Below are 24051 nucleotides of genomic sequence, written 5' to 3'. Positions count from 1 at the left end.
TCGTTCCGACAACACAGCGGTGGTGGCCTATCTGAATCACCAGGGCGGTCTGCGCTCTGTACAGACTGGCGTGTCAGATCCTCCTGTGGTCCCAGCAGAGGTTACGATCGCTCAGGGCGATGTCCCTCTGAGGAGAGACCTGCTGTCCCAGGCGCAGGGCCGGGTTCTTCATCCTTGCCCCGCCGTATGGCGACTGTGGGTCTGGCCCCTGAGGGGGCACAGTGCCTAGAGGCGGGTCTAACAGCCAGAGCAGTCGAGACCCTCCTCAGCTCCAGGGCCCCGTCCACACGGAGGATGTACGGCCTGAAGTGGAATGTTTTCTACACTTGGTTTAGGGAGCGGTCGGTGGACCCTGTTACCTGCCCGGTGGTTCAGGTACTTGAGTTCCTCCAGGACCGGTTCTCTGCTGGTCTTTCCCCTTCCACCCTCAAGGTGTACGTGGCAGCTATTTCATCTTTCCACTCACAGTACAACCAAGGGAAGTTTCCCTTGGTTGTACGTTTCCTCCGTGGTGCCCGGAAGATGAGACCTGCTGACCAGCTGCTAGTGTGTTTTGGGTTCCCCAGGGCTGGGCTCCCTGCATCCAAACATACTATTAGCAACTGGATTGTTCAGACTATTTCCCTGGCCTATCAGGTGCGCGGTTTGCCTTCACCTGTGGCTGTCCTTGGTTTTCTGTTCCCTGCCTGCCTCCCTCCCTGTGTTTTCTCCCCTGTGTGCTCTCTCCCTCTCCCTCTCCCTCTGCTCCTGAGCCCAGCCAACGACCTGCACCTCTCACCCTTTTTCCCCTCAATAAATCTCCTTCCCTCAGAGTGCTGCATTTGGGTTCTCTCTGTCTCCACACCAAACAACCTCATAACACTTTTCCTCATTATTCTATTTTTAGATCCTCCTCTAAAAGATGCCTCATTGTTTTAATGTTGACAGCACTATTATGTCACATAAGTAAGAGGAATGGAACAAGGGAGAGAGTCTTGTCTTGCCTGTGTTAATGAATGAGGGGAAAAATAAGAATCCCCTCTCGGTGTATGCGGGCAGGGGGCTTGTCTTTTTTGAGACTTTTAAGGGGGGCTATGTCAAAAAAGGAATCTAACTTCACCCTTTTTTCTATATCCATACAGACCTTTTGACTGTAGCGCTTCAATTTCTACAATTCAAGGGTGCACCATCTGGCTCCCACAGCCAATCAAATAAATGTTCTTTGAAACATCTTTTGATGACCTCTACTCATAGTCCAAGCTGGACATTGTCTTCATTTATGAGGATGGTCAAGAAGAAGGGGCCATCGATGATGGAGGACCCACTAGGGAATTTTGTAGGGTGTTAATGCAACAACAAGGGAAAGGGCATCAAGTATTTGGCCTCTTAAAGCCCTTGACGGTGTCGGTATGTTATTTAGACATAACTAAGTATTAATTATTTTAAATCATGTACAAATCTGCATTTTTTTCAAGGTCAGAAAAGATAGTCATTCAATGTATACATGTCCACAGCTTTATTTGAACATTACTTTTTTTTCTTTTCTAGCTCTTCACAACAACACCTACAGAGTTGTGGACCAAATGTTGGCTGTTTGTCTGATGCCTGGGGAGGGCACTTTTTTTCCAAGAGGCTTTTTAACCAAGTGTGTGGTCTACCACCTGGTCAAGCGACCATCGAAGAGGTCTTAGGGAAAAGTGGAGAAGGCAAGTTCTGAAATTACACACTTTAAACTTTACACTTTTTGTGTAGAAATACTGAGTGACCTTGGTACCATGGCTTGATTAGTGAAACAGTAGCCGTCTTTCCATCAACATGGAAACGGAAAAATTCCGGGGGGAAAAATCCTTTATTTCGCTTCGTTTTTACGCTCACTTGAGGTGGTTTTTGCCTTTGTCGAAAAAGAGCTAATGCGCTAAATGGGAGATGGAAACACTTTTTCCGAATAAGTTGTGACGTAGCGAACTTGTAACTCACGTCTGATCAGCTGTTTCTGCTGCCGTTGTCTTGCCCGGTTGCAAAGAGTTCTGCATGCCTGTTGAGAATTTCATGCACCTAGTGACTGGTGACACTCATTTGTGCTGAGAAAAGAGGTGGATGCAAATCTCAGCAGGTAGCCTTCATCATCTGTTCTGCCGAATTATGCATTCACCTCTTAAAGGTCCTTTTCAGATACTTTTCTCTGCACACTGATCAAACAGAGTTATCACCACATTTTTTTTCTGAATCTCAATGAATGCGACTTCTACTGAGTGTAATAAAATATTCACGACTCTAAACGTTCATAAAATATATACTTCGAATCATTTATCACCACTGATGAACCCCACAAAGGATATTATAACATTTAAAAGTATTATTTGGAGGTGGATGCAATTTTTGGCAGGCATGCAAAACTCGGCATAACACCAGATATTCCCATAATATGCGGAGACATGGCTGGCAGCAGCTTGGTTTGAAACCCATACGTCTTGGTTATTGTGTAGCGTCAACTACTGAAGTAACTACGCATGCCATAGCCTGGTTTATTCGCTCCAAACAGCTAATGGAAATGCACCTATTTTGCAGTTTCTTTTTTGTGACATTTCAAAAGTGGTGAATCATTGTTACACAAGTGTTTTCTATTGGCTATTCTGTATTTCTTTTTATAATTTCAGATAAGCAGTGCAGAGGCGCTACAGGATGCAAAGCAGGCAGTTAATGAAACGGCTGAATAGTTGCAATGATGGGAGCCATGCAGCAGGGCTCTTTGACCACAGGGAGGAATTGATGGAAGCTGTGCTCCTGTTCTACTGTGAAGGCTGAATCTACGCATCCTTCTCAACAGTAAGTCTCCTATAGTTGTATATCACAAGCAGAAAATGTTAGCCAGCATCAACTGCAGCCAGAGTACTTTACTAGACCCTTGGTGTTCAAATTAAAGTTGTGGGATTTTAGAACTTAAAGTAGGGGCCACAGGCGAGCCCCATCTTTGGGATTTATTCCTGTGAGCTCCTGCTGGGAGTCACACAAGACCACCTTGTGTGGTTTATTCTTTCGCCAAATCTTCTGCAACTATGGAATTGACCATCCGCTTCATGTTTACACCATCACGCACATACCCAGTGTAAGTAAACGGCCACTAGATGTTTTTAAACTAAAACGGAGTACTGTAGATGGGGCCAGTGCAGGAACAATATGTATATTAATACCACACATCTGAGGTAGGGTTGTGTACCCTTAAAGTGATACCGGTACCAATAGAGTACTTCATTTGATAACTTGCTATTTTTTTTCAAAATATTATTTACGCTTTGCGTTCCGTCGGCATTACGTTGTCAACTGGCATTTGGGTCGAGGTCTTCTGCGTTTGCATCGCGGTGCATCTGAGAGTCTTTGTTATTTGTTTTATTTTCTTTCTCCCACCCCTATTGGCTACTGGGGTTCTTGCCTGCCTGTTGCTGGGGTAGGTGTGGCACAGTCGTGGCGTCCCACTCTCACTAACAACTACATTCTTTAACAGGCTTATGCGCACACACACACACACACACACACACACACATATAGACACATTCTCCCACACGCACACAGACACAATCAGTCTCACACATAGACACAAACAAATTTAGGTTGTCCCTGGTAGAATTATTCCTGATGCTTTTCTTTCAGTTACTTATTTAAATTAATTGTTATTCCAGCTCTCATGGCTGTGCTCTGTTGCTTATTTAGTGTGTGTGACTGTTTCTTGTTTTCATTTTTCTCTTAGTTGTCTTACTATGTCAGCTGTTTATTGCTGCTGTTCGGCTGGTTGTCTTTTACTATTATTATTATTTTTATTGTTTGTTTTTGTTTGTGTTTGTTTGTTGTTGTTGTTTTTCTCCTCCCCAAGCCCCCCTCTCTGTTCTATTGCAGGTTTCGTTGCTTTCTGCAATTGGTGTTTCCCACAGCTTTTCCCTGTTGTCCCCACCTTCCATCCCCCTTTCCCCCTTCTCTTACAGCCTTTTGGAATGCCACTCGTGCTTTCATGATCCCCTCTTCCATTTCATGCTTTGCTGGCATCATTGCAGGAATCCTCTCCTTTGCCCACTTCTCAGCCTTTTAGCGGTTCAACCGCTCATTTGCTGCTGGGACCATGTTCTTTGTTTCAACTATTTGTTCTGCTTGCAATGGCAATTTACACCGGGGTGACGGTGAACTTCCTGGGCAAGCGCTTTGGTGACTGGCGCTTCTCTTGGTCCTACATACTAGGCTGGGTGGCACTGCTCATGACCTTCTTTGCAGGTATATTCTAAATGTGTGCCTACAGAATGCAAGAGTGGCTGGCCCACGTTAAAGTAAACAGGAAATAATGTGACAAGGGTGCAAAGGATATCCCACTCAAAACAAGATAATTTACTGTAAAATAATAAAATTTGGAATCTTGCATTTGTACCAAAATAAATAAATAAATAAATAAATGAAAAAAAAAAAAAAAAGTGGGTGAAGAGCTCTCCGCGAGTGCTCCTTTAGTGGTCCCTCATAGGACCCTCTTGAAAATGAGATGATGCATCAAAAAAGGCTATCCTTTAATAAATTCAAAGTCTGGTGAGTCGCAAAACTCCTCTAAAGAAGACAACAGTAAGAAGTTGAAAACGAGTGAGGAGGGGGCTAAACAAGTCACTAAACTACACTAAAGAGTCTAAAGAAGCAAACAGAGGAGGAAAAGACAGTCTGCACATCCAGCTGATCACCCAGACTACATCTGATATCTGGCTGTGAGCAAAACTTAACTTAATTTTGTTGGCTATTTCTACCGTCTTGGTTCACATTGTCAATTTTTTTGCATCAGATTCAAAGAAGGGCAAAGTTCACTTGGTGTCCTGGATGAAGTCAGCTCACACCCGCAAGACTTTCAAAAAGTCCCCCTCCAGGACTCAACAACCCTGAAGGCCAGCGACATTGTGGGGGTGTTCCAGGCCCACAACATCGCTTATCGAACAGGAGGGGGTTGGAAGCCAGGACTATTGCATTCTGCAAAGACTGGCTCCTGGAGGTGGAAGGTACGGGTCTCTGTGCCAATTATTACTAAATGTCTATATATTCTAATAATGAAATGGGATTGTTTGTTTGTTTGTTTATCTTCATACTGCTGGCTGTGATCTACTCTTTGTGAATCATTTTGCAATATCATTATTATTTTTTTTTTTATCTATATACAGATGTACTTGCAGGACCCATCATACTTGAGCAGGTCCTAATTTTTGGAATTGGTCTGCGCAGAATTGCAGTGTTGGGCTTTCTAGTGCAGCCTGAGCTGTAATTTTTACATCCTGAGGATGGCCATACCAAGTTTCCCCCGGCCAAAACATGCGCGTTGGTACTACGCCTACCTGTGAGTCAGACTGTTTTCAAAAATAATATGGAGCTTGGGATAGGAACTACACACCAGTTTGGATTGGCCTAAATCGTGTCTCTATGAGTTGTTTGTCTTTTCACTTTGGAGTGAAGGTTTTGTTCATTGATTGTTAATGTTTTTTTGTTCAGATTTACTGTTCATTTGTTTGGTACAAACCAACAAACCTCACATCATTAGTTAAGTTAAATGTTTTTTATGAAAATGTAACTTAATGCATTATCCTCCTGTCCTGATACAAAGTTGTTATGAGAATGTTAACTAAATATAGTACTATCGTGCTTTATTTCTTCTGTTCAGATTTTCTGTTCAGTTGTGTCAATGCGTTTAATGTATGCGTTCAGTGGTGTTTCTTTTAATGCATTTTAAATTAAACTGTTTGCCATCTCTCATCATTAACCAGACAGGTTTTGCACATCAAGTAACAGTATGTAGGTAGGTAGGTTTATTGTCACGCTATATGAAGTTGTTACGCCCCACCCTTTGGTGGCAACATGGGGCAAACAACACCCCAACACTGACCCAAACTTAACACATAAACACCTTTAAAACAACCAAAACAAGGGAATTTATTAACACAAGACAATAAATTAACACCACAAACACAACACAACATGAGGGGCGGCTGTGGCTCAGGAGGTGGAGCGGGCTGGCCGTAAATCGGAAGATCAGAAGTGTCCTTGGGCATGATACTGAACCCCGAATTGCCCCTGGCGGCTGTTCCGCCAGTGTATGAATGTGTGTAAATGTTAGTTTCTGTTTGAGCACTTAGGCTCAGTGTATGAATGTGTGTGACTGGTGAATGCAGATGTAGTGTAAAAGCGCTTTGAGTGGTCGAAAAGACTAGAAAGGCGCTATACAAGTACGGAGCATTTACATTTACTTAAGATGCTTTTGGGAAACAAAGTGCGTCTCTAAGAAAAACTGCTACAATAACAAAGAGGCAGATGGAGCCATTTGGTTTTAGTATCAATCCTTTTGATACTCAAAATAAAACTCACTATTGATAAAATTTGTAGATCTGCATGCTCCTAGCATGTGATACACCCTGAAAGCTCCTAATGTACAGTTGATGAGGTCCGTCTGTACGTACTGAAAATCTTCCGTCAGTCTTTACTCCCCTCCAGCACTGCGTCCTGGTTCTGCTGTCTCGCCTTGAATAATCTGCAGTATAATCAGAGTAGGCAACTTAAATCCACTCACATACACACAGCACATAGTCATGCTTGCACCTTGCCTAAAGGAACATTCCACGCTGACACATTGTAAACAGTGGGAACTACAGTATCTTGCTCAGAGACCCCTGTTCCTGTATTCTTTCCACAGAGAAAATTATTCCCGATTAGTACAGAGTGGTACCTGTTCGTTGCCATGGTGAACCTCAGCAGGTTTGAACTGCAGGTGTGTGTATGTGGTGTGTGTTTGCATCTGTGTGTTTGAGCAGGTGAGAGGGAGAGAGAATGATTCAAATTAGGCAGATTCTCAGTCACAATCCTCTCCTCCATTAGGCTTGCTTATCCTCTGCTAGCCTCTACCTGTGTGTGTGTGTGTGTGTGTTCGTGCCTTAAGCTCAGCGTGTACATGCATGTTCATGTTGCGTGTGTGTGAGTGAATGTTGATGTTCATGTGTGTGTGAAAGCAAAAACAGAGGGCAGCACAGCTATACACCAGTCGACAGTCTGCATGGTAATGAGCTGTTAAGGTTTGGGCTTTACCAGACACACACACACCTCCCCCCCCACACAGTGACAAAGCTGCATTATCCTGTCCTTCATTTCCTTCTTTCCTCGTATGAATTTCTTTCTTCATTTCTCGTTTCCTCTATCCTCCCATGTCTTGCCTCTCTTTCATTCCTCTTTTTTTCAGCTTAGCTCTTATCGTTTCTGTCTCGGAGCTTAGCCCTTTCATCTCTTCAGTCAAGCGTGGCACACACATATACACACACAAATCATGCACAGAAAACATAAACGTACAGTTCATCGCAAACACAGAAGCATCCGTCCACACTGCTGACACACATAATAGCAAGAAATGTATGACAATAGCACTGAGGGTTAAAAATACCTAAATAAAGAAAATAATTTAACAAAATAGAGAGAGAGAGAGAGAGAGAGAGAGAGAGAGAGATCATGAATGAGGCATAAAGATAGTCTTCCTGGTTGAATGGACGCTGAGCTTCACTATAGTCAGGAGAGAATAAGAATGAATATAATGTTATTGCCATATGTACAAAAGATGTGAAAATCTTTTGTTCATATTTTGTTCGTTTAGCCCCTATCGCAATGTCATCATATTTTATGCGATTGGTGAAGAAAAGAACGAGAGGAATAACAAAGCAACTTGATGTATATTGATTTATGACAACAAACTGAAGATACCATGAATGAAGTGTAAGGTCACACAGACCATGGGTATAGCATGGATAAACCAAAGACCGTACAGAACATGGATGTAGTGTCCGTGTCGCCCATAGGTTTCTGAAGAGCCATTGTGAAGCTCAATGTCGGCGGCTCCGGCCGTTACCATCTTGGTACTGCCTGACTCTGACTAATCGAAAAATGTGCAATGAGGTGGAACTGGGGCAGGCTGAATGGCACCTGGTTGCTAAACCACATAGCAGCTAGCCACGTCATTAATCGTGCATACCTTTAAGCTTTTATATAATTTAAACGGGTAAGTAATTTATTCCCAGATGCTAAGAAAGCCTTCATAGGTCTGGATTACTTATCTAAATTCTATGACTGATTATAATTCAACTGAAGCTGATACGGTAAGTGAAGAATTAGTATAACAGCATGAAGTGGTACCTAGGGCTGATAAGACATAGACATCTATCGTTTGATGATAGAAAAACGTCCATTGTTTACAATTATGCTCTATGGTTAATTTCGTTGTGTCACAAATTCCACACTTTACCGTAATATTTTGGTGAGGTGCATCACAGTGAAGTTAGTTTTACGTTGGAATTCGACATATATAAAATGTCCAACGTGAAACATGTGCCGGTGTTACAAGGAAGAAATCTGCATTAAAAATAATTGTCAAGCCAGACAACATTATTCAGCAGTGCCAGGCATGTTGTGTGTGGGTGTCAGGTAACGTTTAATGACTTGCCCACGGACATACAGCTTACTATAAAGTTGACAAGACATGCTGTTGTTGTGATGTTAGCTTTAGTAGCAGGAGAGTGAGTGTCGCTGTCTGGAGTTGCTGTTAGCTTTGCAGCAGCAAGTAGCGTCCACAACCACAACCTACCTAACATTCGTTACATTACTTGCTGTGTCGCTGTTCACTCCATCATGGTATTTGTCCTGGTGTTGGATTTCTCCAGAATCCCTTACCCCACCTTTATAAGGCAGAGAAATATCCTGAGTTACAGTTGGAAATGCCATATTTTATTGAATTTACAAAAAATATTATATATATGATATATATCGTTATTGGGATATGAAATGACCTATATCGGGATATACATTTTTTTATATATAGGTACCAACACCACACATAGAAATCCACTGTTACAAGTAAAAGTCCCACTTTTAAAACTTCCAGCATCAAAATACACCCAAAGTACCAAAAAGCTTATCATGCAGTATTGCCCCACACTACATTGAGAAAAAAAGAAAGGTTGGCTGATGGAAAACGTGGCTAAATCATGTTGGTTTAACTGGACGAGTAAACACGCATAGTCAGCTGATTAAGAAGAATTGGGGGGAGAGAGAGAATTAGGCATGAAGATAGTCTTACTGACTAAACTCACGCTGAGCTTTATATCCCATCTTTGCTGAGAGATGCAAGAGTTTTATGTTAAATGAATTAAAGGCCTGTCCCAAATATAGGCAGGGTGAGCCCAACGGCTGTGCAGACCTATTGCGTCGTTGGGCTCAGTACTTAACAGTAGTTAACTGTCACACTTTCTGTGACTAAGGTGCAAAACAGGGCTGTCTCACAGATCGACGACCTCCTCTCTGCTGTATATTTGGAACAGGTCACTAATGATGAGTCATGTTTTCCTTTTGTCATTTGCTGCCACTAGTCACTGATGTTACCATGGAAACACTTATTAGCACTCGTTAACTCATTAGCTAAATTATTAGACTTCAAACGTACACATTGTGTTTTTGTGAGAAACACTGTAAACAATGTAAACAGAACTCCACAGGGCACACACAACATTTGTTTTAAGTCAGCTTCTATGTGTCACTTTACAACAAGCTGTCCAACAGCTGTGACGTCATCCGAGCTTGTTGCCATTTTTGAGAAAATTCTGTGTTTGTGTTTATCTGGCACAGCAGACGATGTTGCCATTCTTAATCCCGCCTACAAAGCTTCTGATAGGCTCAGTTGCTTTTCCAAACTGGAAACAGATGAGCACAACACTGTGTGAACCAGACTAGCAGAGCAAACACCGCTCATCTTTGTCAGGACAACAGTGAAACGTCAAACCGTAAACAAAACCAAATAATCCAGGTATTACTTTGGACTTTTTTTTTAATGACAAGCACACTCAGTAAGTCACTGAAATAGACATGTATCACCATCAGAGCTGTGCCGGCTCTGACCGCTGCTGAGCTGCAGCATTTCCAGGCTTTGTCAAGTATATTTCTTTACACTTGGCTTCACTTTATGACACTCCCATTACACACACACACACACACACACACACACACACACACACACACACACACAAAACTCAATCCTTCCACGCTGGCTACCTCTCTCTCCTCCCTCCTTTCTTTCTGTTTTTCTCCATCTTTATTCCTCCTTCTTCAGTTTTATTTCTGTTCTTCCTCCTGTTTTCTCTTCTCCTCCGTTGTCGCTATAACTGCTTTTACAAACCTTGATAAACTGCACGCGCACAGACACAGACAGAAAGAAATAAGCAGAGACAGACAGACTGAATGTAAAAGAAGAGGTGAACTGTCCATGGCTGCTGGGTTGGCACAGATAGAGTAAAAGTAGAGTAGGCCAGTCTGACAGGCATGTGCACACATACACACAGTGAGCAGTGTGTGCATCTGAGGAGAAAGGAATGCGTATACAAATGTATGCATGTGTAACGGAGTTAAAAATGCACTTTAATAATTCATATTTTCAAATTTGCACTGGCAAGAATATCTTCATGCCTAATTCTCTCTCTCCCCCCAATTCTTCTTAATCAGCTGACTATGCGTGTTTACTCGTCCAGTTAAACCAACATGATTTAGCCACGTTTTCCATCAGCCAACCTTTCTTTTTTTCTCATTGTAGTGTGGGGCAATACTGCATGATAAGCGCTTTTGTTTTTGGTACTTTGGGTGTATTTTGATGCTGGAAGTTTTAAAAGTGGGACTTTTACTTGTAACAGTGGATTTCTATGTGTGGTGTTGGTACCTATATATAAAAAAATGTATATCCCGATATAGGTCATTTCATATCCCAATAACGATATATATCATATATATAATATTTTTTGTAAATTCAATAAAATATGGCATTTCCAACTGTAACTCAGGATATTTCTCTGCCTTATAAAGGTGGGGTAAGGGATTCTGGAGAAATCCAACACCAGGACAAATACCATGATGGAGTGAACAGCGACACAGCAAGTAATGTAACGAATGTTAGGTAGGTTGTGGTTGTGGACGCTACTTGCTGCTGCAAAGCTAACAGCAACTCCAGACAGCGACACTCACACTCTCCTGCTACTAAAGCTAACATCACAACAACAGCATGTCTTGACAACTTTAAAGTAAGCTATATGTCCTCAACAAACAGGTCTGCACTGTGGTGTGATTTTATGCAAGTTTTGTATGGTTACACCTGTATGGTTGCTGAATTTTCCCGGGAAAATGTCCAGTAACTGTTGAATTGTTTCTAACATTTTCTGCTCTGCTGAGGGAACGGGGCTGGGCGGTTTGACACGATTGGGCGGTCAGCCATGTTTTAGTTTGCTAAATGTTTTAATTTACCCAGAAACCATGGCAAAAATCCTATATTAGATAGTCAGAACTAGACAACTTTGTGCAACAGCTTGAGGGAGAAAGCCCTGCATTCACACAACGACCAGTCCCTGTTTGAAGTGGACGTCTGTGAATGTTGTAGAAACTGAAGACATTTTTTACAGCAGTCATAGCAACAGAACAGGTTAAATTAATAATATTAACAATTGCTCAGCTCCATTAAGGAATACAGCCATAATACACATGTGCCCCGGCCCATTTCAAGCATGGGTCTGATATCAAACAACCACCCCTGTGTGAAGAAACGAGAAACCACAGCTGATGAAACTGGCTTTAGACTGCACAGTGGAAACTAATAACAGAGAGAGAGAGAGAGAGAGAGCGAGAGAGCGAGAGAAGTACAGATGACTGGAATGATAAAGCGAGCCATATGATTAGATGTGTGTTGACATAGAGAGGAGGGAAGGGGGAGAGAGAGTGATAAGCTGTTATGTGAGAGCAGATCAAACTAAATAGGCCTCAGAAACATACTAAGCTTCTGTGGCTGTGTGTGTGTGTGTGTGTGTGTGTGTGTTTGGCGGGGGTGGGGGGTGGGGGGGGGGGGGGGGGGGGGGGTGTAGGTGTGTGTGTGCAATGTAGGAGGACTGAAAAGCCTGTCTCTTCTTCTTACCATCACACACTCTTGTTATCTCCCTTCTCCTCCGTTTGTTATTCTCTTCCTCACGTCTCTTTCCACTTACTGCTGCTCTCTTTTCCCCTTCTTTAGAAATATGTCCACCTAAACAGGTCTCAACTCAACAATCAGCACATAGAAAGAACTTATGTTGTATATCGTATAATATCTGCCAAACGATAAATTTGTCGGGCTCTAATTGACACACACATGAATTCTCAAAAGGATTGCGCGGTCGCTAAACCTGCATAAATAAGAAGAAACTGCGTAATTCTTAAAGCACCCGCTATCAGCACTGCTAAGCAGTATTTAAACAATAATCGTATAAATCGTTTAGTTCTTTATATCTCAATTTACCGCCAATTCCATACTGTTAAGTTCTTATCTATGTGTTAACCTCAGTCTTTCTTTAATATCTTTTTAACCCATCTTGAATAAATGTGATATTAATATTAATAATAAAATAAGTATTATAAAATAATTTCCTTTTCATGTGCACCGAATAAAACTAAGGGTGTTTTGTTATAAGTGGATAGGAAGCTGAATTTGCAGGTGGATGGGATAGGTAGTGACCCTCATGGCCATTTTTGTTATGCTTTGATTACTTTAAATATAACTAAATATTGTCTTGTATCGCTTTATGCTCCGAATATCAGTTTCTTGATGAGGTTAAAAGTAGACTTTAGCCTTGTGTAACATTCTCTTGATTTTGGGTGCAGATCTTAATAACAGCTTAATAGCTGATGTTCTAGATAGATCTAGTACTGCTCATCCTACTTCTAACCAACTTAGGTCATCTAATTATTTTAAAGCCTTTCTGAATGTTGTGGATACTTGGCAGGTTAATAATCCAAATGTAAGGGATATACATTTTTTTCTTCACGTCATAAAACATTTTCTAGAATTGATTCAATTCTTAGCTCTGCTCCTTTGTTAAGGTCCTGTTAAAATTACTTTACTTAAATCTTATTTATTGCTTTAAACAATGGCGTTTTAATGTTTTTCTTCTTCAGGAGGAATACTGATTAATGTATGTTATACAGTGAAGTTGTGCTTTAAGCTATAGTTCCATCTGACTGCCTTCAACCTAAACAACTGCTGAAATAAGCTTATGCTATTCTTAAATTAGTTGTGCTCACCTTTCTTTTGAAAAAGATGTTTCCCTTAGTTTGTTTTTCCTTCTCTTTCCTTTCTTTCTTCTCTTTTTTTGGTTTCCCAGTTTCCCTTTCTTGGGGAAAGACACAACGTGTTGGTGCTCCAGCATCAGCAGGCAGTCGCAGGACTGTTGCAGGGGCAGACAAAACCATTTTCTGCCTTTTATAAGGGGTGCGAGGGTGCCCATAAAGGCTGCACTATACAGCCGATATTAATGTAGTTATAACACCAATTACTTTGACGTTTTTTAAAAAGCAAACAAAAGCAAAATTTTTGTTCCAGGCTTTTTGAGGGCCTAACCCCCCCTGGGCTGTCAGTCTCACTTTTCCCCCCACTACAATAACGCCTTCATCATGACGTTCTGCCTCCGTCTATTGCAGAGCTGAACCTTAGATATTTAGCTGTGCACTGACATTTACACAGCTAATATCAATGCACCATATTGTGTGGGTCACAACAAATTCCAAACTGTTGGGTGGTGTTCCTGGTTGATGTTAGCAATTCCAGGATTTCCCTAGTTGATCTCAAATGCAGCCACTGATTGGCCATCGAACTGGCTGCATGTTGTGTGTGTGTGTGTGTGTGTATGTGATTGCATTTGCCCTGTGTGGGTGTTGGCAGACAGCAGACCTCACGTGGTGTATAATTATTCCTAAACAGAGATCAAGGATGTAAAAGAGAGAAAGAAATATGGCAAGAAAGCAATGAGGACCATGAAAACGTCAAAGAGATGCTACAAGAGAAACGTAGGCCTAATAATGGGAAGAGACAGACTGCAAACATAAGTGTGAGGGAGGGTGGGTGAGATGGAGGGATAAGGAGAGATGAGACATGACAGTGGAAGAGGTAGACAGACAGAAAAGAAGAGACAGCTGAGGTGTGGAGGGACAGGCAGCTGGCCCTTCAGTGAACCTGCTGTTTGAAGCTTAACGCTAACACCTACACATGCTCCCACAGCTAATTGCTATTTCTATAAATATTACCCTTTCTGCATTACTATATCTGGGGTGTATAGTTTGCTGCCTCTCACTCTATTATACGTACAGTAATACAGATAGAAAGCAGCCCTATTTAAGTCATGCTGGAAGAAGGTGAAAGTTCTGGGTATCAAAGGTGTATTGCATTCCTAAAGTACTCAGAATTCTCAGATTAAAGTGTCTCAAATAACAGGCAAAGGCCGTGTCAAAAACACTGAGATTGGGTGCTGTTACCTTGATAGTTCACATGGTAAATTCAGCGTTTATTTCATGAGTCATGTCATACTCACCAATCTGCTGCTTTATACTTAATAAGTTTTGCTTTCATCCAGTAATTCATTCAAATTACTTCTACTAAGTGATACTCAGTAAGTCCTGCAGATGTTTCCCATTAAAGCCAACTAATGGGAGTGATTATGCCCTTTGAGGAATTGGAAGTATTTAAATGTGAAACATCTGTACAGTATTGACAGCAACTTAACAACAATCAAAACAATTAATGCTGTTGAAATGTACACTGCTCAAAAAAATAAAGGGAACACTTAAACAACACAATGTAACTCCAAGTCAATCATACTCCTGTGAAATCAAACTGTCCGCTTAGGAAGCAACACTGATTGACAATCAATTTCACATGCTGTTGTGCAAATGGAATAGACAACAGGTGGAAATTATAGGCAATTAGCAAGACACCCCCAGTAAAGGAGAGGTTCTGCAGGTGGTGACCACAGACCACTTCTCAGTTCCTGTGCTTCCTGGCTGATGTTTTGGTCACTTTTGAATGCTGGCGGTGCTTTCACTCTAGTGGTAGCATGAGACGGCGTCTACAACCCACACAAGTGGCTCGGGTAGTGCAGCTCCTCCAGGATGGCACATCAATGCGAGCTCTGAAGGTTTGCTGTGTCTGTCAGCGTAGTGTCCAGAGCACGTAGGCGCTACCAGCAGACAGGCCAGTACATCAGGAGACGTGGAGGAGGCCGTAGGAGGGCAACAACCCAGCAGCAGCACCGCTACCTCTGCCTTTGTGCAAGGAGGAGCAGGAGGAGCACTGCCAGAGCCCTGCAAAATGACCTCCAGCAGGCCACAAATGTGGATGTGTCTGCTCAAATGGTCAGAAACAGACTCCATGACGGTGGTATGAGGGCCCGACGTCCACAGGTGGGGGTTGTGCTTACAGCCCAACACCGTGCAGGATGTTTGGCATTTGCCAGAGAACACCAAGATTGGCAAATTTGCCACTGGCGCCCTGTGCTCTTCACAGATGAAAGCAGGTTCACACTGAGCACATGTGACAGACGTGACAGAGTCACAGCCCTCCATGTGCTCGCCAGAGGTAGCCTGACTGCCATTAGGTACTGAGATGAGATCCTCAGACCCCTTGTGAGACCATATGCTGGTGCGGTTGGCCCTGGGTTCCTCCTAATGCAAGACAATTCTAGACCTCATGTGGCTGGAGTGTGTCAGCAGTTCCTGCAAGATTGATTGACATTGATGCTATGGACCGGCCCGCCCGTTCCCCAGACCTGAATCCAATTGAGCACATCTGGGACATCATGTCTCGCTCCAGGTCTGGGAGGAGATCCCTCAGGAGACCATCCGCCACCTCATCAGGAGCATGCCCAGGCGTTGTAGGGAGGTCATACAGGCACGTGGAGGCCACACACACTACTGAGCCTCATTTTGACTTGTTTTAAGGACATTACATCAAAGTTGGATCGGCCTGTAGTGTGGTTTTCCACTTTGATTTTGAGTGTGACTCCAAATCCAGACCTCCATGGGTTGATAAATTTGATTTCCATTGATAATTTTTGTGTGATTTTGTTGTCAGCACATTCAACTATGTAAATATAGGAGTATTTAATGAGATTATTTCATTCAATCAGATCTAGGATGTGTTATTTTAGTGTTCCCTTTATTTTTTTTGAGCAGTGTATATTATGCTGAATGTAGGGAGACAGATAACAGGAAGCCTTATTACTAAAATGTGATTAAATATCCTAATAATGCAGGGAAAGTTTGGAGTAAATACAGTTATGGTAAAAATCATAGGTTCATAACAAAGTGTATCTTAAAACAAAAGCCAGGTGCATATATGTACATTGAAACAGGTTGTGCTTCCTGTAATCATTCCTCCTGTGTATACTGGCTATTCAAAGATCCTTTCCTGAAAGGCTTCCAATGAAAGTGATGAGGGACAAATCCAGTCTTTATTCAGTGTGAAAATGCATTGTGGTTAGAGCTAATAGACAGGCAAATTGCAGGTCTGTGACAGGATACAATCGCTGGTGTGTATGACTTGCTCATCCTTCTTATTTTTTTCACTGCATAGAGGACACACTGCCCCATGACACCAAACATAAACCTGGACATAAATCATGAGGTGCAGAATCATCCAGTATGGATGTCATTCCACAGGACACTGGCTAGAAAAAAACAATTGAGCAGCACCATGCACCATGAAATGGCATCTAGACTCTAGCAGCGGCTGCCCAAAGGCCACCTAAATTGGGGGACTAGCCAAGATGTTGACGCTGGCACCTGGTTCCCCATCATACTGCAGTGCCATTGTCAAAAAAGGAGGAGTCAGCTGCACTCGAGGAGGGCAGAGAAGTATTCAGAAAGTTCTGAGACAGATTTGATTTGATTTATTCTGTTGTCAGAAAGACAGCGCAGGTGCAGATGCATCCTGGCCTGCTTGATTGGACAGCTAGATAGTTTGTATCAGCAATGTGACAACATCCTGGCAGCAGAGAAGTAAAATGAAAACTGGGACAGAAGTTTCTGGTGGATCAGTCATCTCTTACCCTCTCACATTTTCTTTATCTTTCCCAGCAGGGCTAATAGCGCAGGATTATCCATAGTGAAGATGAAAAAGGTTTCATTTCCCTCTGAGCTTCCTCTGTGTGTGTGTGTGTGTGTGTGTGTGTGTGTGTGTTAGGAAGGGTTATTGTTGTCAAAGATGATAGCAGCCAAAGTGAGTAATTACCTGCTCTCTCTTACTCAATCTGTCTCTCTCTGTATTGTTGTGCAGGGGTGTAGCGTACAATTCTGGGCCCTACACATAAGCAGTCTCTGTGAGCCCCCTTCATCTCTTGTTGGAGCCATACTTAGAGTTCTTTAGTTCAAATAAGAAAACGGATGTTTTGAGTTAATTTTTGATATTGTGATTTATGAATTAGGAGGAAATTTTTACATTGCTTCTTGACCTGCTCCTCCTTGATTCTGCGTCTCTAGGGCGTTGATAGGTTGACTTAAGTAGACTATAGGGAGGGCCTGCGGATGAGTTAGATGGCGGAAAGCCAACAGTTATCTGACCGTAGCGCTTCAAATTAGTTAAAAATTATGTGTTGGTCTTTTTATTTATGTTCTTTATTTTTTATTAGTTGTTGGAAAGTCAGCTGGAGTATAGATAAATAAATATGTCAGTTAAAACGAACAGACTATCTCCATTCATACTTTTTGATGCGTGTGTGTCGGCGACTCCCCACCTGACTCCAGGTAGCTCCTCAGGAATGTTTGTCAGCCACTTTATCTCTTGATCTACCCTTGGAATAACTTTCAGTTTCCACTATATGAGCTGTCCTGGTCTCAGCTGCCGCTCCTCCACTCTCTTGGCTGTTTCTGACACTGAGGGTCATGTGGGCCTATTTCTAACATGATTTAAAGGGATAGTAAGCAATTCTGAGGAGAGATTGTTGATATTTGAACTCAACTGCCAAACAAATACACCACTCCCTTCAGTACTCTCTCAAGAGATCTGGCCCCAAATTCACATGCATTGCCATGGCAACCAGTCTTACTAGTATCTCTGCAGAAATATGGCAGAATTCCACAGTCTGCTGGCTGAGGGCACATTAGCCTTAGTAAAGGTCTTTTCACACGGGAAGCGACACTCCGCCTGCGTAGTCGCCTGGCCCCGCGGGGTCGCTCTGCGCTTCTTATGTGAACAGACACGGAGACAAGTGGAAGGCTCTCTATAGATAGTAACCAAGGCAACAGCTTCTGTGCGCTACTGTATTCCTTCATAGCCTAGCTTAAAGTAAAACTATAAGTAAAGTTAGTTGATATATAGATATAGATATTTCAAATTCATATAGCTGATAAATCTAGTCATGCAAATGCCCTCCTGTTAATGTCCCGATAACTGTTCAGAGAACAGTTATATATTTCAGGGAAGTCACAGACGGCGAGGATCAGTCTCTCATCCATCTTCTTTTTGAGCTGCATGTCGCATACAGAAAGTTCAAGTCAATTTAACTTTGGCAGGGGCAAGCGTGTGAGAGAAACAAGCACATTTTCCAGACAGAAATTTTCCTCTTTGGCTGTTTCTTAACCATGTCCCCTTCTGGACAGTGCCTAAAATACCGTAATGAGTCCAGGATGTGCCGATGTTTACAGCGTTCTCTGTCCCCCTGCTGTGCACAAGCACGCTACCGCCACCTGCTGCTGTTCTCACTCCAAGCGCTTTCTTTGTGTTCCATTTACAGAGCCAGGGCTGTGTATGAAAATCAGACCCCAAAACAGAGAGCTAGCAAACCATTAAGATGTATTCGATTACTGAATTTAACAAAAAGGATTAGAATTGCTTAGTATCTCTTTAACCATCAAAAAGTAAAAAAATAGAACCAAAAGTTATATTTTAATTAGACTCACTCTCTTGATCACCATGAGAATTATTCTCCAACTGAGTTCTTGGTTCACTACAGGACTACATATCACTCCAAAGTTGAACTGCCTTTACCGCGAGGTCCTCAACACCTCAATGTCAAATGATTGCTTGAAAGAACTCTTAGTAGCGTCTTCAGGAGCTCACCTGGTCTCGTGTCCTCGGTAACTATCGAGGGACCTGCCACTGCTCCACTCTCTGTGTCTGTTTCTAAAACTGAGGGCTATGTGTTTCATGATGTTAAGTATTGCTAGGTAATGTTGAAAGATATAATGCCATGTGACACTGTAGCTAGGATGCTGAATCATTTATACTGATTAAAGGTTGTTTTACATAGCAAATGTGCTCCAAGCATATTCTTGTCTGAATGCCTTCAATCTGAACAACTGCTGATATTAGCTTAAGCCACAAAAGTGTCTGTAGCCCCCCCCCCCCAAGAAACGACCTATGCACCCTTGTTGCTGTCTGTCTAGTCTCTCTCCCTCTCCTATTTCTCCTTCTCCTTTCTGTCTCACTGTTAATAATGCTACTTACATGTCAAAATGACAGGCATCCTCACTAGGTTTTCCGGATCATATTCAGAATGAAGATGTCCGTCCACACTGAATTGCCTAAACAATAGCAAAATGGCTGCCTCTGTTCTCCTTTTTCCTCTTTTGGAACAGGATTCCTCACTCACCTCAGTGATCAGCTGAGCTCACAAGGAAACACATCCAGTACATGTAAGCATACTCATAACCTTAACCAAGTGCTTTCAGTTGTGAAGTTAATAGATGGAGTGAAGATTATGTTGTAGGCACAATATGTAATAAATTAATGTTTTTGGTAGTACTTTTTAATTAAGTTAACTAGTAGAATGGAGAAATATATTAGTAACGTGAAGTAATGAGTTCAATTACGACATGAGTCGTAGTGCATAACTTTTGTCGTGTCAGTATGAAGATCACACTATGACAGATCACTCTTGTGTTAAAACCATAGACTGTATATAAGAAATGGAAGTAGTCATGGCGACGTCACCTGTTGGTTTGTGGACTGCCATTTTGAAGCCTTGAGTTTGGCCGATAGGGCACCGCCATGTCGAGTTTTTGCAAGCAGGAAGTGCCCGGAAGTGACTATACGGCGGAGCTAACGGCCGTGTGCGGAGCTAGCTAGCTTGCTTAGCTAGGTGCAACTGTAACTCACGTTAACTGTCATTTTAACTGGGCTGATAAATTTGTCTAGCAGACAACAGTCTTAAAACTAAATGTACTCACCAGCCAACTCCTAATAAGCTTTTTTTGGTTAAATTTACACAGCGCCAAGGGTACGAGTCGGCTCTAGCCTGATCAATCATAGATAATCCCGCCCTGAAACATACTCTGCTTTCTGGTCTATTTTAAAATAAATGGGACCATAATTTACTAAATGAACATCATTTTGTATTGAAGAAGACTTGAAACTAGCGACTGAGACCATAAACTCATCAGGAAAGTGTTTACTGGGGTAATTATTCAGCTGAGAAGTAGGGTCATTTTCCCATTATTTCTAATGGAGCCGGACTTCTTTTTGCAACCAGAAGAGTCGCCCCCTGCTGGATTTTCAATAGAATGCAGGTTTCAGGGACTTCCGCATTCGCTTCATATTGTAGACCGGAAGCTTCCCGCTTGGTTAAAACACACAGCTTGTGGCTGTTGAGTGATGTTAATACAGAGTGAGAATTTGTTTTCCTAACAAATTGTCTTGGCTGATTACCATTTCAACAAGTAACACTGACAAAAAATGAGAAACCTGCTAACTTTACATGGCTTTTGTGTAGATAGCGCTTTGCTATTAAAAAGAGATAAAAGGGGAGACAAAGGCTCACAGAAAATATTTTTATAACAAAATGTGCTACCAAATACGAACTGTATATAGAACAAATACATATTTGCTTCAGAAAAACAATGACAAAAAATATTAAGGCTGCAAAAACAACAGGATTCTATTTGTGCCTAGACCACTAACAGCTAGAACTGCAAGACAGCTATACCAGGGTCAGAGTAACTTGGAACCACCTGAATACAACTTAAACAGGTTGGTTTAATATATGTTAATACAGTATCTCACAAAAGTGAGTACACTTCTCACATTTTTGTAAACATTTGATTCTATCTTGTCATGTGACAACACTGAAGAAATGACACTTTGCTACAATGTAAAGTACTGAGTGTACAGCTTGTATACCAGTGTAAATTTGCTGTCCCCTCAAAATAACACATCACACAGCCGTTAATGTCTAAACTGCTGGCAACAAGAGGGAAAGATAGCCGGAAAGTTTCTTAGTGAGCATGGACATTGAGAACTGTAATGGACATTTTTAGACAAGATACAGTTAATGGGTTTCTTTAGTGCACATTTCAGAACGAACTGGAAAGTAAGCCTGATGTAAGACAGAAGTAAGCTAGTTTACATTATTAACTGTTCTGTTACAGATACGATAATGTTGCCAATTAGATAACTTAGCCCACTTTTTAATCAGTAATGTTTACTATATGTTAGCAATAATGTTTGTGGAGACCAGTGGCAGCAACCTGGATGTAATGTAGGCTAACGTCAACAGGATAAAATGTATCGACATCTGTGTCATTTACACTGGGGACACTGGGGACATGTTCATAACACTTTTTTAAAGCATTTGTTAAAAATGCTTTGAAAAAAAGTTTGCAACATGAAATGGTAAAGAACAAATGAAAGTGCTTTAAAAAGGGTTTTTTTGCACTTAATTATTTATTTAAGTCAGATAAATCAAGCTACTGATTATAAAATGACCCCAAAACGTGCAGCACCAGTCAGTAACTTTAACATCTTCTTGACATAGTTTCTTTGTGGCCAGATTTTCTTTTCTCTCCCTGTGAACATGACAAAAGAGGAGAGAAGAACCCGGGTCTCTCACACCAAAGGCATGTGTCTTATCTTACCTTACATCAGTACCTTAATTAGATCAGATAGGCAAAAAATATCAAAATGTTTCTATTTGACCAGTGTTTTCACAGAGTGGTCATGGGGAAGCCCAAGAGAAACTGCACTGAAGACTCACCTGGAGTAGTCTCCACACAAGGCGGTGAGTTCGCAGACATCCTGGACTCAATAGACAAGAATCTGTAGAGCTTTGATGCTTGATTATTTCTGGTGGAAGTCCTCCACAAAGAGTTTCAGGCTCTGCGGGAATCCCTGGAGTCCAGCCAGAAACAGGTGGCTGAACTAGCCAAGGAAAACGAGGTCCTCAGAGGTAAAATCCCTCACCGAGGGAATGACACAGGTCTCTGCGGAAAATAAAAACATTAGAGAAACAATCATCAATCTCCAGTGTAGGAGCCACGAATGTAAGTTGATTGCATATTCATGTTCTTCATTTTTATTGGCATTAAGGTGGTGGGTGTGTTTGTGGGTGTATAGGTGCACTCACCTGTTCACCTGATTTTGGCTTGAGTGATCATGGGGGTAGGGTGAGCTTGGGAGTGAAATTTTCTGCTGACCGCATTTTAATCTATAATAGTGCATTTGTGTTGTCTAGTGCCCTAGCGTTTTCCTTGCATGTATGTATGAAACAATATGTAAGTGGAACTTTAGTGCATCGCTATGAAATGAAAAATAAATGGGTTAAATGGTCTGTCGGAAATGTATCATTGAGTATCATTGTTAGCCTACCGCGGCTGGTTTTCTTTAGCGATAGCCGGCCGCAACATCCAGTGCATCGCTATGAAATGAAAAATAAATAATCTGGTCATCTTGGCCATCCCGGAGCAGGCAGACGAAGCCCCAGAGGAGACCATAAAACTAGCATCTCAACTTTTGAAGGAAATGAAATTGAGTTAGTTAACAGTTAGGTATAATATTTAGGTATAATCATTGATTGTAAACTGTGTTTCAGAACTCATGCTAGCAACCTGGTTTCTAAGCTCAAGATAAAGCTTGGCTTTCTCTACAGATCAAAATCATGCTTATCCATTTGAGCTAGAAAATACCTGGTGATATATATGAATGTTTCTGCCCAATGTGTACAGAAATTGGATGTTGTGTATCATTGTGCATTGCGTTTTTTCACTGGCTGTAATTATAGAACACATCATTGTACCCTTTACTATAAAGCTAAATGGCCCTCTCTTTATGCAAGAAGGTACACTCATTGGCTATGTTTCATCTAGAAGGCATTTCTTGGACTAGCTCCTACTTATTTGAGTATCTTTTTAACAAGTACTCACAACCATTATGGTTTACGTTCAAAGGACGTCCGACACTTGTTGGTCCCCCGTGTCCGAACAGAATTAGGTAAAAAAGCCTTCATGTTTGCCGCACCTTCTGCATGGAACCTTCTTCAGAACTCATTGAAACTGACTGCGTTTTTTTCTTATAGACAGTTTGTTTTAACTGAAGGATATGGAGCAGGTGAAGATTGGTCAGTGTTGCTGTTTATAAAGTTGTATTCTGCCTTATTCAACACAGTGTTAATATATGTATGTGTACTTGATGTCTTTTATATGTTGGAAACTTTATGTTTTATGCTGCGTCTTGGCCAGGTCTCTCTTGCAAAAGAGATTTTAATCTCAATGAGACTCACCTGGTTAAATAAAGGTTAAATAAAAAAACTAAAAAAAACTAGCTGAAGCTCCCAGCCGACATCATGAAGAGCATCAGCTTCCACCGGGTCTACCGCCTGGGAGGACGGCGGTCGAACAATCAGTGGCCCAAGCCCATCGTCGTGAAGATCGAACACTTAGAAGGAACTGGTTAAAAGCTACGGCAGGGAGCTGAGAGGAACGAACTTCAGCGTGAATTCAATTCAATTTTATTTATATAGCGCCAAATCACAACAACAGTTATCTCACAGCGCTTTTCATAAAAGAGCAGGTCTAGACCGTACTCTGTGATGATATTTACAGAAGCCCAACAGTTCCCACCAAGAGCAAGCACTAGGCGACAGAGGCAAGGAAAAACTTCCTTTTAAGAGGCAGAAACCTCGAGCAGAACCATGGCTCAGGGTGGGCGGCCATCTGCCTCGACCGGTTGGGGTGAGAGAGAGAGAGAGAGAGAGAGAGTGAAAGAGAGTGAAAGAGAGAGAGAGAGAGAAAGAGAGAGAGAGAGAGAGAGGGATGTAAGGAGAGAGAGAGGGGAGGGAGGCAGCCTACACTAAATACACACAGAGGTACAGACTGCGAAGGTAATGTTGCTATAAACTAAATGAAAAATGGTACAGATATTTATAATAGTGTTAATGGTAACCATCGTAATGTTAATGATTATAATAACAATAATAACAATAAGACTAG

The 24051-nt window shown here is 41.8% G+C and overlaps 1 protein-coding gene and 1 long non-coding RNA gene across 3 annotated transcripts in view; one reads left to right on the top strand and one right to left on the bottom strand.

The window, feature by feature from the left end:
* The window catches only part of LOC123967457 (junction plakoglobin-like), a 128259-nt gene that overhangs the window by 28167 nt on the left and 76041 nt on the right, over window positions 1-24051 (top strand). The gene's annotated exons all lie outside the window — the stretch shown is intronic.
* LOC123967459 lies at window positions 13126-18031 on the bottom strand. Of its 2 annotated transcripts, XR_006824245.1 has the most exons (5): window positions 17898-18031; window positions 17586-17747; window positions 17304-17370; window positions 17084-17212; window positions 13126-13247 (listed from the first exon to the last, which is right to left on the bottom strand). It is a non-coding gene; the product is annotated as an uncharacterized LOC123967459 (long non-coding RNA). The 2 variants fall into 2 exon arrangements; XR_006824244.1 differs by having other exon boundaries at window positions 17586-17907.

This window comes from Micropterus dolomieu, linkage group LG02 (assembly GCF_021292245.1).
Source record: "Micropterus dolomieu isolate WLL.071019.BEF.003 ecotype Adirondacks linkage group LG02, ASM2129224v1, whole genome shotgun sequence".
Lineage (NCBI taxonomy): Eukaryota > Metazoa > Chordata > Actinopteri > Centrarchiformes > Centrarchidae > Micropterus > Micropterus dolomieu.
The sequence above is the reverse complement of the archived record's forward strand: the minus strand, read 5'-3'. Positions and strand labels throughout refer to the sequence as shown.